General features: G+C 42.0%; 1 long non-coding RNA gene across 1 annotated transcript in view; it reads left to right on the forward strand.

Moving 5' to 3' along the window:
• Positions 1-13338, forward strand: part of LOC134475148 (uncharacterized) — a 166057-nt gene that overhangs the window by 146048 nt on the left and 6671 nt on the right. Inside the window, exon 15 of the long non-coding RNA XR_010046110.1 lies at positions 1374-1441. This is a non-coding gene — a long non-coding RNA (uncharacterized LOC134475148). The remainder of the gene's footprint in view (positions 1-1373; positions 1442-13338) is intronic.

Genomic DNA, 13338 nt, shown 5'->3' on the forward strand with positions numbered 1-13338 from the left:
CCACATAGAATATAATCAATCACAGCAAAGAATGGGATCCCAGTAATACAAAACTTATCCCAGGAGTTTATTAAATACTTATATTAGCTACTGTTCAGTTCTTTCTCCTGCTGTGAATGTGCAGATCATTTCATACATTAGGGCAATCAGGAAACAGAATGAAGATAATTGCAGGGGGAAAATTATTGGAAGAATTTATTTCTGATAAAGAAATTATATCCATAATACACAAAGAAATTTAAAAACTCAATAATAAGAAAAGAAATCATGAAATCAAAATCCATTCTTTTTTTTTTTTTTGGTACTGTGATTAAACTCATGCCTGCATGCTTGCAAGGGCAGGCACTTATGCCATTGAGCTACGTCCTAGGCCCGAAACCATGCAATCAAGAACAGGTTTGAGATATGTGGTGAAGGAGGTGTATGAGCACCAAGTAGATGCATTAAAGTTTCAGATGAACGTATACTCATAACTTCAAAGATATTCAATGCTTATCTCATGGCACTGATGCATTGCAGATTATCTCTAACCTCCTGGGAAAAACAATTTCATTTCCACAGTACATCACTCACTAAGGCCCTGCGATGAAATCCAAAGTCAGGGTTTGAGTAAGAGAAAAAAGAAAAAAACCTTAATATTTGCAGTTTTGTGTAGCTAATGTTCTTCCTGGCTGACATCTGAAGAAACGGCAGAATGTTGAGAAAGTGTGTAGGAACAATTGTGTGTAACAGAGTTATTTAACGGGGCCAGCAAAATATTTTTTTGGTGGAAATAAAAACATAAGAAAGCATTGCAGGTTTCTGTGGCTTGAGTTTTCAAGTCTATATGGAAGGAATAGGAGAGCCAGAGCATGTTTGACAGTGACAGAGAAATAGCATGCAGCTACTGACAAGCAAAAGAAAAACACACACACACATGATTTTCAGTTTGCAGTTGCCAGCGATGGATGAAGTGAGTGTTAAATGTCCATGAATCAAGGGATAAATTGCTGGTAAAAGGAACAGGAGAATGATGCACAGCTCAGGATTCTCTTTGAATCCCTCAGTCTGAATACAGTAACTTCCCTGATACTCTTTATGGTGAAATCTCAGAGAACAAAATGGAAGATAGCCAAAACTTACAGTTTATCCTTTCATCAAATTGTGATGACCACCGTGATCGTCAAGGGTATGAACAATGTCCATGTGTATTTGTGTGTGTACGGTGTGTGTGTGTGTGTGTGTGTGTGCGCGCAGGGTGTGTGTACATGTGTGTATTCTAGCACATGGATTTTATGAAATTCCTTTCCTCTTCATAAAATAGAATGAACCAAATGTTGAACGTGGCAAACATTTATCTTCTAGTGTTAGACTCCTGCTTGTCCTTCCTTCAGGTTATCTTCACCGTCAGGAGAAGGAACACACAGGCACAACTAGGAGACCCATGTCTACCTCTGCAAATGTAAGTTCAGTATTTTTTCTGCTTTGTGTTTGCCAGAAGACAGTTGGTGCTTACTTCCTATGCATGACTTTCTTTCCTTGTGACTGGGACAAAGCAGTTGACAGCAGAGAAGTGGTAAAGTTTGCTATGTTTCACAGTGTCAGTCCCTGGTGAGCTGGTTGCAAGCTAGAAACAGGGTAATGGAGGGCATCGTGGAAGAAAGGCTGCTCTCCTCATGAAGACCAGGAAGCAGGGGGAGAAGGGAGGAGCCAGAGAGAGACATCCATTCCCCCAGGTTCATGGGCCCAGTGGTCAGGCTCCTAGCTATAAGTATCTCTGTGATTTCCTCACATTCTAAAAGCCCAGCCTATAAGTGTAAGAGATGTTAAGAGGGTATTCCAGATCTCAACCATTATTATTCAAAGATTAACTAAAGTACAGGTTACATAGATGAAGTGACCATATTTGTGTGAATTTACTAGACTGTGTTAATTTGATACATGCATGTGGATAGCTATTAACTCAGCTGTGATAGCATATATATCAAAATACACCTTTATCATTCCTTTGCAGTATATAACTTGTAATCTCTTTCACTGTTTGATAAATGATATGGAATATGTGAAAAATAGTACTCAATTCCAATATTTGAACATTTTATTATTCTAATTTTATTGATTGAATTTATTTTTGTCTCTACTGCTAATTTTACTAGCTCCCTTTCTTAAATTCCGTGTGCTTCACAGTGCTAAAATACAATTCCATTTACTCTGAGGGTGTCACTTTACTTTTCACTTTTGTATTTTAGTTGGTTTTCTCTTATTCTTTCATATTGCATCAGTAAAGTGAGTTTTCCCCTTTAATAGGTGAATGCAATATGATTTTCTGAATTATTTTTAAAATATATATTAGGTAACATTATTATACATCTGAAATGTTAATTTCATATTCTACTCTGGCCTATTCCACTTCTCATCACTTCTCATTTTTATTCTCTGTGTCATTAATCTAGCGCATCCAGTATGTCCTATGATTCTGATACTATAACTTGTGATTCATCTTAAATTGAGAATTTCAGTTGAATTTTTTTCAGTTGTATTTCTAATAAGTCTATTTGTGCATTGACTTCTAGGAATTCTTAGTTTATTTTCCCTAATTCTCTTTTTCTACTGCAGCAGTGTATCATATGTTGCATAATGATTTCCTCTTGGAATCATTCAGTTCTCTATTGTATCTTATTTGACCTCATTAAATAATAAATTATTTGATTAATTCAGCTCCTTATTTGTATCATCTTTAATGTAATTGATTGTTTTCAGTATTCTGGTTTCAAATTCTTTGATATTTCAATTGTGATATCAGTAGAATTGGTTTTAGAGAACTGCAAATATTGGGAATCTGTTTTCTTGGCTCTCTGATGAATCTAGTGTGTGTGAGTTTATGTGTCTGTGAGAGACAGACAGAGAGAGAGACAGAGAGACAGAGAGACAGAGAGACAGAGAGACAGAGACAGAGACAGAGACACAGACAGAGAAAGAATGTGTGTGAGTGTAATATGTTGAAGTTTGAGGATCACTGGGGTTGGAGAGTGAAAGACCTATTGTGCATAAACCTTTTGAGGAAGTGCCTTATTCATTGTGATGTTTCTTAGGCTGTCAGGGTCCCAGCAGGAAACAATGCAGTCAACCCTTTGTTCTCCAATTTGGCACTAGATTGAGCTCTTAGCACTGTTTCTGAGGACAGAGTAACCACCAAGTATATCGGTATCTGAAAAATAATCCATAAATTCACGTGTAATTTAAAACTTCTTTGAACTATTCTCCAAGTGTTTCATTCCTCAGGAACTGACAGAGGAAGTAATAATTTGGGACCTACTAGGGGAGCAGTAGGCTTTAATGAGAATATTCTTGTATAACAGAAATGAGGGATGGAGTATGTGAGAGACTATGAAAAGAGAAGGAACAAACAAGGGAAGTGAATTTGAATGAAATGTGAGAAAAACATAATGAGATTATCCCAGTGAATGAGCAAGCAGGTGCATGTGTCTGACAGGCTGGCAGGCAGAGGAAAGGGGTCTGTAGGCAGACAAAGGCCTCTTCAGGCTTCCTGGCTAATCCTGACAGGAGCCAGGTAAAGCTTTATTGGAGGGAACATTAAGAGTAAGGCGGGGCTGAAATACAGAGCAGTAGTTAGAGTCAAACTTGGGCAGATGCAGAAACCAGGCAGCCTGCCACTGAGAGAGCTCACCTTACTCTGAAAGCCTTCTCTTGTCACCGTCAAATACATATGAGAATAAATAATGTAATCATGTTGTTCAACTACATGCACTCTTGTTAGTGTTTATCTAACAGCATCATCAGTCATTTGAATAAGAGTTATAGTTGATATAGTAAACACCATTCATGAATATGTGAGCATTTACCCTAGGTATAGGAAGTTATGAAAAGTACTCCGTATAATACTGGAAATACACTCGCATGCACACACACACACACACACACACACACACACATACACACACACAGACACACGTATCCACACAGAAAATGTGATACTTAGAATCCTGCAAGAGGATCAGCAATCCTACAAGTGGTACTTCAGATTAGGAAGTAATTGTGAACTTGAAAAAGAAACAACAAACCGCTAATGAGAAATAACATTAAGAAAAAGGAATGAACAGAAGTCTAGAGTAACTTCAGGACACTATGAAAAAATCTGAGAAAACTGAGCCATCAACAGTTAATACTGTTTTCGCAATAAGAAACTGAAGAAGCCATTGGCTATGCAGTTCAAAGCATCCTGGGAAGGACAACTCTAGAAGAGTCCTCAGTATGTGCACAGAAGGAATACTAAATGCAAAAATTTTAAATTCAGTGTGAAAACACTGCATAATAATAACTTTAAAGTACTAAAGAAAACTTATACTATTGCAATTATAACTTTCAGCCACATATAATAATAACATTTATGAGAAAATAAAGAATTGGGGAAGATTGATTTATATTATGCAAAGTTTCTCACGCAGGAGGTTGTTCAATAAGGGTTGACCTATATAGTCCATGTTTACTGTTTTCCATCACCTGAGTTCAATCTCCAACACCAAAAGAGAAGTTATTTCATATATCATTATGAATACATGAAATTATTTCATATATTAAAGTGACCTTAATATATCATGAATTTTAAAATAAAAGGTCATTACTGCATGAAAAAAGCAAATATATCAAGAATAAAGATATCACCAAATCTTCAAAAAACTTAAAATGGAAAGTAAAATATAGTTTCCTGTTAATGAGTTTGATGATGAAAAAGCAAAATTCTTTAAAGGTACATTAGAAAAAGAGAGATAATAAGAGTAATTGCCTACTTCATAAGTGCAGTAATTTTATGAGAATTATTCATAGGAATGAAATATTAGTAGTAGTTTTTCCTTTGTAAAGCAAATTCTCACCTACCCTTCCCACTGGAATGATGGACAACAGATTGCATGCACTCTCTTTTCATGTGAAAGATGCTAATAAGAGTATTTAAGAAGAAAAAGATAGGGCATCCTGGGCACTGAATTACTTGCCCAAAGCAGGCAAATTGAAAATAACCTGAGCAATAGGATAAGTATGAAGCAGCAGGAAAACCAGCGACAGCCATCAACGCTGTTTTATGTCAGACGAGTCTATTTCTGAAAATTATATTGTGCTAGGAAAGCTGTTTGCTGGTGTGATTAGCCTGCCTGTAATCAGGCACCATCTGATAAGTGTTCTCTCCACTGACCTCTGTTTTAGTAAATGTAACGGCAGTATTACTTTCTACTCATTAATTATTCGGATGCAAAAACGTGTTCATAATTTGTTGCACAGCATTGTAGTTTTTTAAAAAATCATATTGTATTTCATAGCACATTGACCTTACAGCAAGAGAGACAGCATGATATCTTCAATTATTTCAGAAATAATTTCCATTTTGTGATATGTGTAGTGATATAAGAAATGAGTGGGCAAAAGGAAATAGTTCAGATGTTCCTTCTAGCCAGTAGATTGTATTATGCTTACTTACTAACATGATATAAATGCTTTGTACCCTGTGTAATAAAGGACATAACATATACCTAATTTATTTAGAATTATAAAGTTTCCTGAATTTATATATTATTTGCAATGTCAGATTCTATTGATGTGTTTCATACCCAAAACCAACAGCAAACTTCCAAACTCATACACATACATAAAAATGAATGTAAGAGTGCTGGGGTGTAGCTCAGGGGCACAAGTGCCTGCCTGTCAAGTGTGAGCTCTTGAGTTTGATTTCCAGTACCAAAAAAAAAAATCATATAAGGAAGAAATCACATGTAGTAAACATAACTGAAAAAGACAACAGCATGTAAATGTATGAAACTGAAGACTTTTATGTTTTGAGAGATGAGCCCGAACATTTTAAATAATACATACATACATATTAAATTATTAATTAAATTGCAAAGAAAAACAACTAGAAATATGTACAAAGATAGCATTCATAAAGTGTAGATACAAACAAATAATAAATGATAATTTTCTATAACATTCATGTAGAACAGTGTGTGATTTTGTCACTAACTCAGAAATATGAGCAATAAAATAGAATGTAAAATATACAAATGAATTCATCAAAAGTTTTGAATTAGTAAAAGACTGATAAACGTCAGTCCAAATAGAGTTTTTGTATTTTACTTTGGATATGCAAAGTACAAATATAAAGTGTATTCAATATTAAGACATACTAGCTTCCTAAACTTAACAGTTTAATTTAATTTAATATTTAACTAATATTTAACTAATTTAATATTTAACTTTATTTAGAATGCAAAGTGGATAACTTCTTATCTTTTTTAAAACTTTGTAGGTTTTGTGTTTATACATTAACAAAACAGTGCTATTGCCCTACACGTTTGACATCAATCTTCTGCCATATTCTGTCATTCCAAAGTGTGGGTGAGGTGATCACTCAAAGCGAGAGACCTGCTCCTGTCCACACTCTGGCAGGAGCTCATATGCAGATCTCATGGAGTGCTGAGGCCACCTGCACATGCTGGTCTGGGCAGTCAGTTGCCTCTAAGATTTATGATTGTTTCTTGGCAGTGAGTGTGTTGCTGGCATGCTTGGATCGGGGTTCCCGAAGAAGGGACACCTTGTAGCTGCAGGACAGAGAGGCATTTTTTAGTCTCCCAAGAGCCCTGCCTTGAGTCTGCCCAGCAATGCCTGCCCAGCAGCCCAAGTCCTGTTATCACAGGCAGCAGTCACCAAGCAGCATGGTCTGTGGACAGCAGTGGCGCCATGGGCCTGGGCTGTCTGCAGCAGTCCAGGAAGGAGAACCCCCAACCCTGGGCTTTCCCACAATAGCTGGCTGGTCCTCACCTTTCATTGTCAGTCAGCCACTTTTTTGAGTTAAACCAGTTTTGAAAATTTTCCTTTGGCTTGAAGTTGTATTTTCTGGCTGCTACCTGGCAAAGTTGAATCTCCTGAAGGACTGTCATTTCCTGGGGCAAGAGGGGCAGGCAGCATACTGAGAGGGCTTGCACTGGCAATGAGGTGGGGGCCTTGCCCAGAGAAGGGAGAGTTAAGGACTGGTCTACAGGGCTTTCTGTTTAGTAGTCCCCTCTGCTTCTCTATCTCTTCCAAACCCAAGCTGTTGTGAGTTGGGTTGAAACAGCCCCATGTCCAGGTAGTTACACATGTGTCCAGTGTCTTAGGCACATACTCCATCAGGATGGTTTTCATCTTTTCTGTGCAAAAACCCCTCCTACTAAAACCAAGATGCAGAGGGCTGGGGCTAAAGAGTGTTCAGCCCATGGGGTCTCTGAATTCTGCCTCCCTCCCTCCAGGAACTGTAGGACACAGTGGCTTACTTTCTTTTTTTTCTCAAAGTTCATCAAATTATCCTGCAAAAAAGATAGCAGATATTCATGAGAAGGACTGGAACGTGAATAGCCCATCCCTACCTGTGGCCATTGTGCATTGTGCCTAGGCCCATGGGGGTCAAGAGTGCATAGAAATGGATGAGGACCCAGGTCAGGTTTGGGCTCTGGAGAGGACATACATGAGAGCTGAGGCTGAGGGACTTAAACCCAAAAACCTGTTGAGAGCAGACTGGAAAACTAGGGCCTAAGAAAGGAAAGAATACTAGCCATATGGACTTTGGGGAACCTATATCTCTACCCTCCCTTGCTCATCAGCTGAGGGAGAGACTGAGTTCAGCTCAGCCAAGGCCCTATGCAGCTTTGTGGCAGGGCAGCTTCAGGGTTTGGATAAGAGAGACTCAGGGTCATTTCAGAGGGTCCTTCACTCGTGGGCATGATGGACTTGGTGCCAACAGCACACAGGGCCAGGTGTAAGGATCTGACAAGAGTAGGTTAGCTGGGGACTAAGGGTTAATGCCAGGAGCCTTTTGTTTCAAGTCCAGTGATCCTGTTCCCACACTTGATACCCCAAGGATCACTCACATCCACATACTCCTCCATCGCAGTGTCCAGCATCACCAAGTCAGTCAGGAATGTGCCAAGGAAGGGGACCAGGCCCTGTGCCATTGGGAGGTAGTGATGATGAGTCCCCACTCCCAGGTCCCACTCGAGGCCTATAAGGTCCCCTGACATTTGATGCACCTCTCTCCTGTCCCTCTCTGGGACACTCACCTACTTTCCTTCAATTCTCTCACTTCTGACTCTTTTCTTATGACATTAAATATCCCTAATAACCTCCATGGCAATTGTTTTTCTTCTTGGATACCAAAACTAGGGTGTTTGCAAAAGACATATTCTGAAGCCTTTTGTAGGTTTGACCTTGGGACAGGGCCTTACTAAAGCACTGAGTTGCCAGGCTGGGCTTGAAGATGTGATCCTTCTGCCCCATCTTCCCAGAGTGCCATGAATAACGTCACAGCCCACCATGCATAGATTAAGTGGTAAAAATTGACTTGTATCCCATGGGCCCATATCTGCTCTAAGCAAAGACCCTCTGGGGCTTGGCTCAGGCTGGATGGTCTGGAGGGTCTCCTGCCCTGAGAGACCTCACACCCACCCTAGCACAGCTCACTCACCTTCTTCTTCTTCCACTGCCTCATCTGGGCTCTCTGAGGGTTGGTCTCCAGGGTGGCCTTCTTGGAGAGCCCCACCTGCCAGGGTCAGGCAGGGTTAGTGACATTTTTCTCTCCTTACAGCCCTGTCCCTCCAAGCAATGCCCTACAGGCCAGTCTCCGGTCAGCTGGTAAAACATCTGTCACCCTCTCAGTCTACTTCTAGATTCAATCCCAGCTTCCATGACTGCTTGGAAAGTCACCCTTGGCATGTGGCCTGGAAATTCTAAACCTGCTCCCCTGTCTCAACATACACCTGCCTCATAGCCTCTCAAAGCACTCAGCTTGTATAATTATCATTGCTCTTAATGTCACCTTTCTGAGGAGGATCCAGGAGGAAGCACATGAACTTGCACTCATTGCCACAGTGTGCTCCCTGCACTAAGCTCTCAAGTTTCCTCTCTCCAAATGAGGAGTCAGGTTCAAGCAGGCCAGTGACTTTCCCAGGACACTATGAGGGCAGCCAGCTGTTCCTGCCAGCTCAAATAAAATCTCAGCTGCTTTTACCATATATTCCAGCAGCACCCCTAATCACCATCCTATCCTCTGAGCTCCTGGAGTGTGTCCAGGTACCCTGCCATGCCCATGCAGAGTGGAAGAGTCAGTGACCTATCATGTGTGAGAAACTCCTTCCTGGCCCAGGCCCCTCAACCTATGGACAAACAGCTAGATCAGAGGTGACATCCAACTTCATCTGGTCCTAGGAATCTGCCAAGGGAGATCTTCTGACACGGTCTCTGAACATCCATTTAGAATGTGGTCTCCTCAAGTGTCATCTATGAAGGACAGGGCAAGGAATTCCCTGGGAAGTAGAGTCTGAGCTCTGCTCACTAAGGATCCGCTATTGAATATGTGAGACCTCAAGTTATTTCTCAGTCATCAGGAGTCAGTGCTGCTGCCAGCTGGGCTCTGAAGTAGAAATCTGAAGACCCATCAGTTCAGGCACAGGGGCAGAGAGAGAAACGACAGCGCACCCATGAATCAGTCCCAGCTGCACCCAGTGGGACATGAGCTAAGCTTCCCTTTGTCCACTCATTTCCTAGCATGGTAACCAGCGATTTGCTGATTCTACCAGTCCACCAACCCTTCCTGCTCACTTAGCCTTTCTGAGAGCCCAGAAGCTTACCAAAACTAGAATTTCATGTGCCCAAAGCCTCCAGCCTCACCAAGGACAAATCGAGCTGCCTTCCTGTGATTCCCAAAGATACAACTGGAATTTCTCAAATTATCAATGAGGAAAAGACAAAGAAATGATAAAACAAATGAGAAATCCATATCTGCCCCCGAACCTCTTCCAAAATTGCTCCTTTCTCTCTTTGAAATGCTTTTAGCCCAGATCCCCTTCTCTACCTTAATAAGCAGATTCCTGTTCTCTGCAGTGTCTTTTGTGCACAGGTCTGTGAAAAGTTTTGATGTTTTCCTGTTTGAGAGAGAAACCATAAGGAGGAACTGCAGAATAACAGCAGGCATGTGAGTTCAAATTCTTTTCACTTGAGAACCAAAGGAAACCAACTACCTGGATGTGCATTTCTAACTAAGTTAATATAAAACCTATGCAAGCCCAAGGACTGGGATAGGAGCTCTCATTTGATCATCCTGTCCCTCACATTTTAGCTGACCATAGAGTTGTCTGTTTTGACAGTTATGGTTTCAACTGGACAAAGAGTTCAACTGCTGCTTAGTGATCACTTGAAGAAAGACTTTTTATGAACAATTGTGCATTACATTAAGGAACTTGAATCCTGAGAAGGAAACCCTAGCATCAAAGCAGAGAGGGTTAGATATCCCACTTACAAGGTGACTCCTACCCTTAGTGCCCCAGATCTTTCCAGGGCCATGCAGAGGGCAGAAGGTAGATCTAGTCTACCGTATCTGTCACTTATCTACTGCGGTTTCCTTATGAAGATTGGCAGACCCACCTGGACACTTCTCCCCACGTCTCGCTCAAACGATGTATGGGTGCAGTCTGCAGAGCAGAGATGATGGCATGCAGTGAGGAGAAGTTCCTCAGTTTCAGACACTCCTAGGAAGGCAAACAACACAGTCATTTCATGTGGGCTTGGGGCAGCTGGAGATCAGCCTGTTGCAGTTTCAGCTGTGTCAGATGGTTTAACCCTTCTCAGTGAGACGATGCCCAGGGTTCCCCACAAGCAACTAACTGAGTGCCAGAATGAAAGTCACTAGGGCTCAAGTTACATAACTGTCATTGGTAACAATTTTAGTGAAAGTCAAAGAAGAAGCTGAGATAGGATGATCACACCCTTCATGCCACATGACATGTGAGTCTAGATCAGGCAGGACCCATGTCAGGCAGGACCAAAGGATTGTACATCTCAGAAAAATCTTTTAAACCTAAGATCTGTTGAATGAGGGGCAGATCGTAGATCTCCAGAGAAATTGTCAGTGCCCTGTCACAGCTTACCCTGGCCACCTTTATCCAGTGCTCCACGGTTTTGGCTCTGTCTGTGGCCCGCATGCCAGGGACACCAAGGCAGGTGGTGATGACACAGTTGGCCACCTGGTTAAACTGGGCGATGGTGGCCCGAACGGTGGGTGCCAGGTGTTCATTTCCCTTTTTATTTCGCTGTGTCCAGATGGAGCCCAGGCAGTCACAGGGCACTACCTTCTTGAACAGCTCCTGTGGACAAATGTCACATGGGCCTAGTCAACCCCAGCTAGAGTTGGCAGTTTCAGCTGGTGACAGGCAGGTGGCTGAGGTCTGAGTTAGACATCATGAGCTCGAGATAAGGACAGAGTTTTGTTCTCTCCCCACTTTTGGAGGCCAACTGAGGAAGACCCAGGACCCAGCAATGATGCGAAAATGAGTTCGAATTCCTCCTTGACCATCCTCAAATTTCCAGCAATAGAAGGTTGTCAGTCCTGTTAGTTCTGAGATTATTTTTTCTTTTCCTAAACTCGTCTGCCCTCTGCTCCTATGTTCACTTGAATGCAAATTTCCTGTGACAACTATGACTAGAGGATGTGTCTGGCTGTCTGATGTAGAAGGTAGTGTACTTCAAATGCCTGCCAAGTGGTAATTGTGGCCATGTGTTCTGGGAAGATGGCTATGTGATGCATACCCCTACGTACATCTGTGTGAACACCCTATTTTGTCATGAGGGCCTGATCTCTGTCCTGCTTCCATTTTTCCAGTCTTAGTTGGACTTCACAATCACTTTGTGAAGCTGCTGTCCTCAGGGCCTCATCTCCATTGCCTTCATCCACATGAGGACAGGAGTAGCTTAGGGGCTAAGGATCAGTAAGGCGTCACAGAACATAGGACATGGAACTGTGGTCTCTCATCGATCCATGTAATCTGGTCAAGGAAAGGTTTGACTGAGATGAGCATGCAGGAGAAGAGGCTGCCCCTACCCTGCCCACTGAGCTCAGCTGCTCACCGCATCCATCCGCGTCAGTTGTTGAGCTACTTTCTTAGGAGAGAGGGCTAAGAGCACCTCCTGCATGGACCTGTCCTCCATTTCAGAAGACAGGCAGGAGGGCTCTACAGCTGGCTTCTGTTGCTCTGCTCTCTCCAGCAGAGGCTTTGACTCTACTGCTGGCTCTGTCTGCAAAGCAGGTTCATGTCGCGGGTGACATGGAGCAGGAGCTAGAAGGGGGAAAGCTTAGCAAGTTAGTCACCTATCAAATGCATAAAAGACACAGCTACTCTTTTGGGAATTCCAATGCCCAGTTGAAACCCATGAAAGTCTTCCAGACTGTGTTGTTTGTGCCTCACCATCTGTTAAAGCAGGCTCCAGGTGTGCTCCACGTGACTTTGCCTGCATGCAGACCTCTGAAACTGTGAGTTTCGGAATGTACGGTGGATGGTACCATTCGGGCCAGTTTTCAAACATGGAAGAAATTGTGCTGGGGAGAAATGAATGAGCAGGAGTCAGAGGCTCAGAGTTGCCTGTTACCCTGTCTCTCCAAGACAAGCTTGTGTTTTGCCTGGTCCTGTCTCTCTGCCTTGAGGAAAGCCCAACCCACCCCCCAGCCCCCTGTGAATGTCCTAGCATTGCTGAGTCTGCCTACAAAGGCAAATTCTAATCCTATGAGTCTCTACTTCATTACAATCATTCTTTCCGAAAGAAACAGTTGCAAAATTCCATGGATTTGATCTCCCAGGTTTGGGCTTCAAGCAAATTTGACAGCAGTCTGTGCATCCCAACTCCAGCCTGGCCCCTGGTTGCTCTGAGTAGGGATGGACATGTTGACATGGCGATCCAGCAGAAATGAAAGCTGCTTTACTCAAGATGAGCCTCCTAGGTACTGGCATTGAAGCTCATTCTCCACTCTCCTATTAAAGGACTCTAACAATTCCACCTACAGCACTATCTGACTCTTACTTCTGACAAGAAAAACCCAAAACCATGTCTCTACCATAGAATCAAAAAATATACCAGGGACTAGGGATTTAGCTCAGCCGCATAAGCGCCTGCCTTGCAAGTAGGCAGTCGTGAGTTCGATCTCAGGTACCGATAAAAAGGAAAAAGACCAATATCTATATCTATATCTATATATATATATATATACCAGCACCAGGATTCTGTCACTGTCTCTATTACCAAAGTCCTCATTTCCATCACTCATTTCTCACCACTCCCTCTGTTCTGAAATTCTTCCCAGTCCTGAGCTGTGTGTTGCAGCCTCTATATTATTGTGTGCAAACAGTAGAATTTGAGCTCAGCAATGGTTTTCTTGGATCCCAGCATTATGCTCTGTGTGCAGAAATGTCACTGGGTAATGTAACTGTTATATAGATGCAGGTTGAGTGAACGAAATTGCTATGTAACTTCTTTTGTATCAGTCATGCTTGG

The sequence above is a fragment of the Cavia porcellus genome, unplaced genomic scaffold, assembly GCF_034190915.1.
Source record: "Cavia porcellus strain 051 isolate PalLab524CR breed Dunkin Hartley unplaced genomic scaffold, mCavPor4.1 scaffold_136, whole genome shotgun sequence".
Lineage (NCBI taxonomy): Eukaryota > Metazoa > Chordata > Mammalia > Rodentia > Caviidae > Cavia > Cavia porcellus.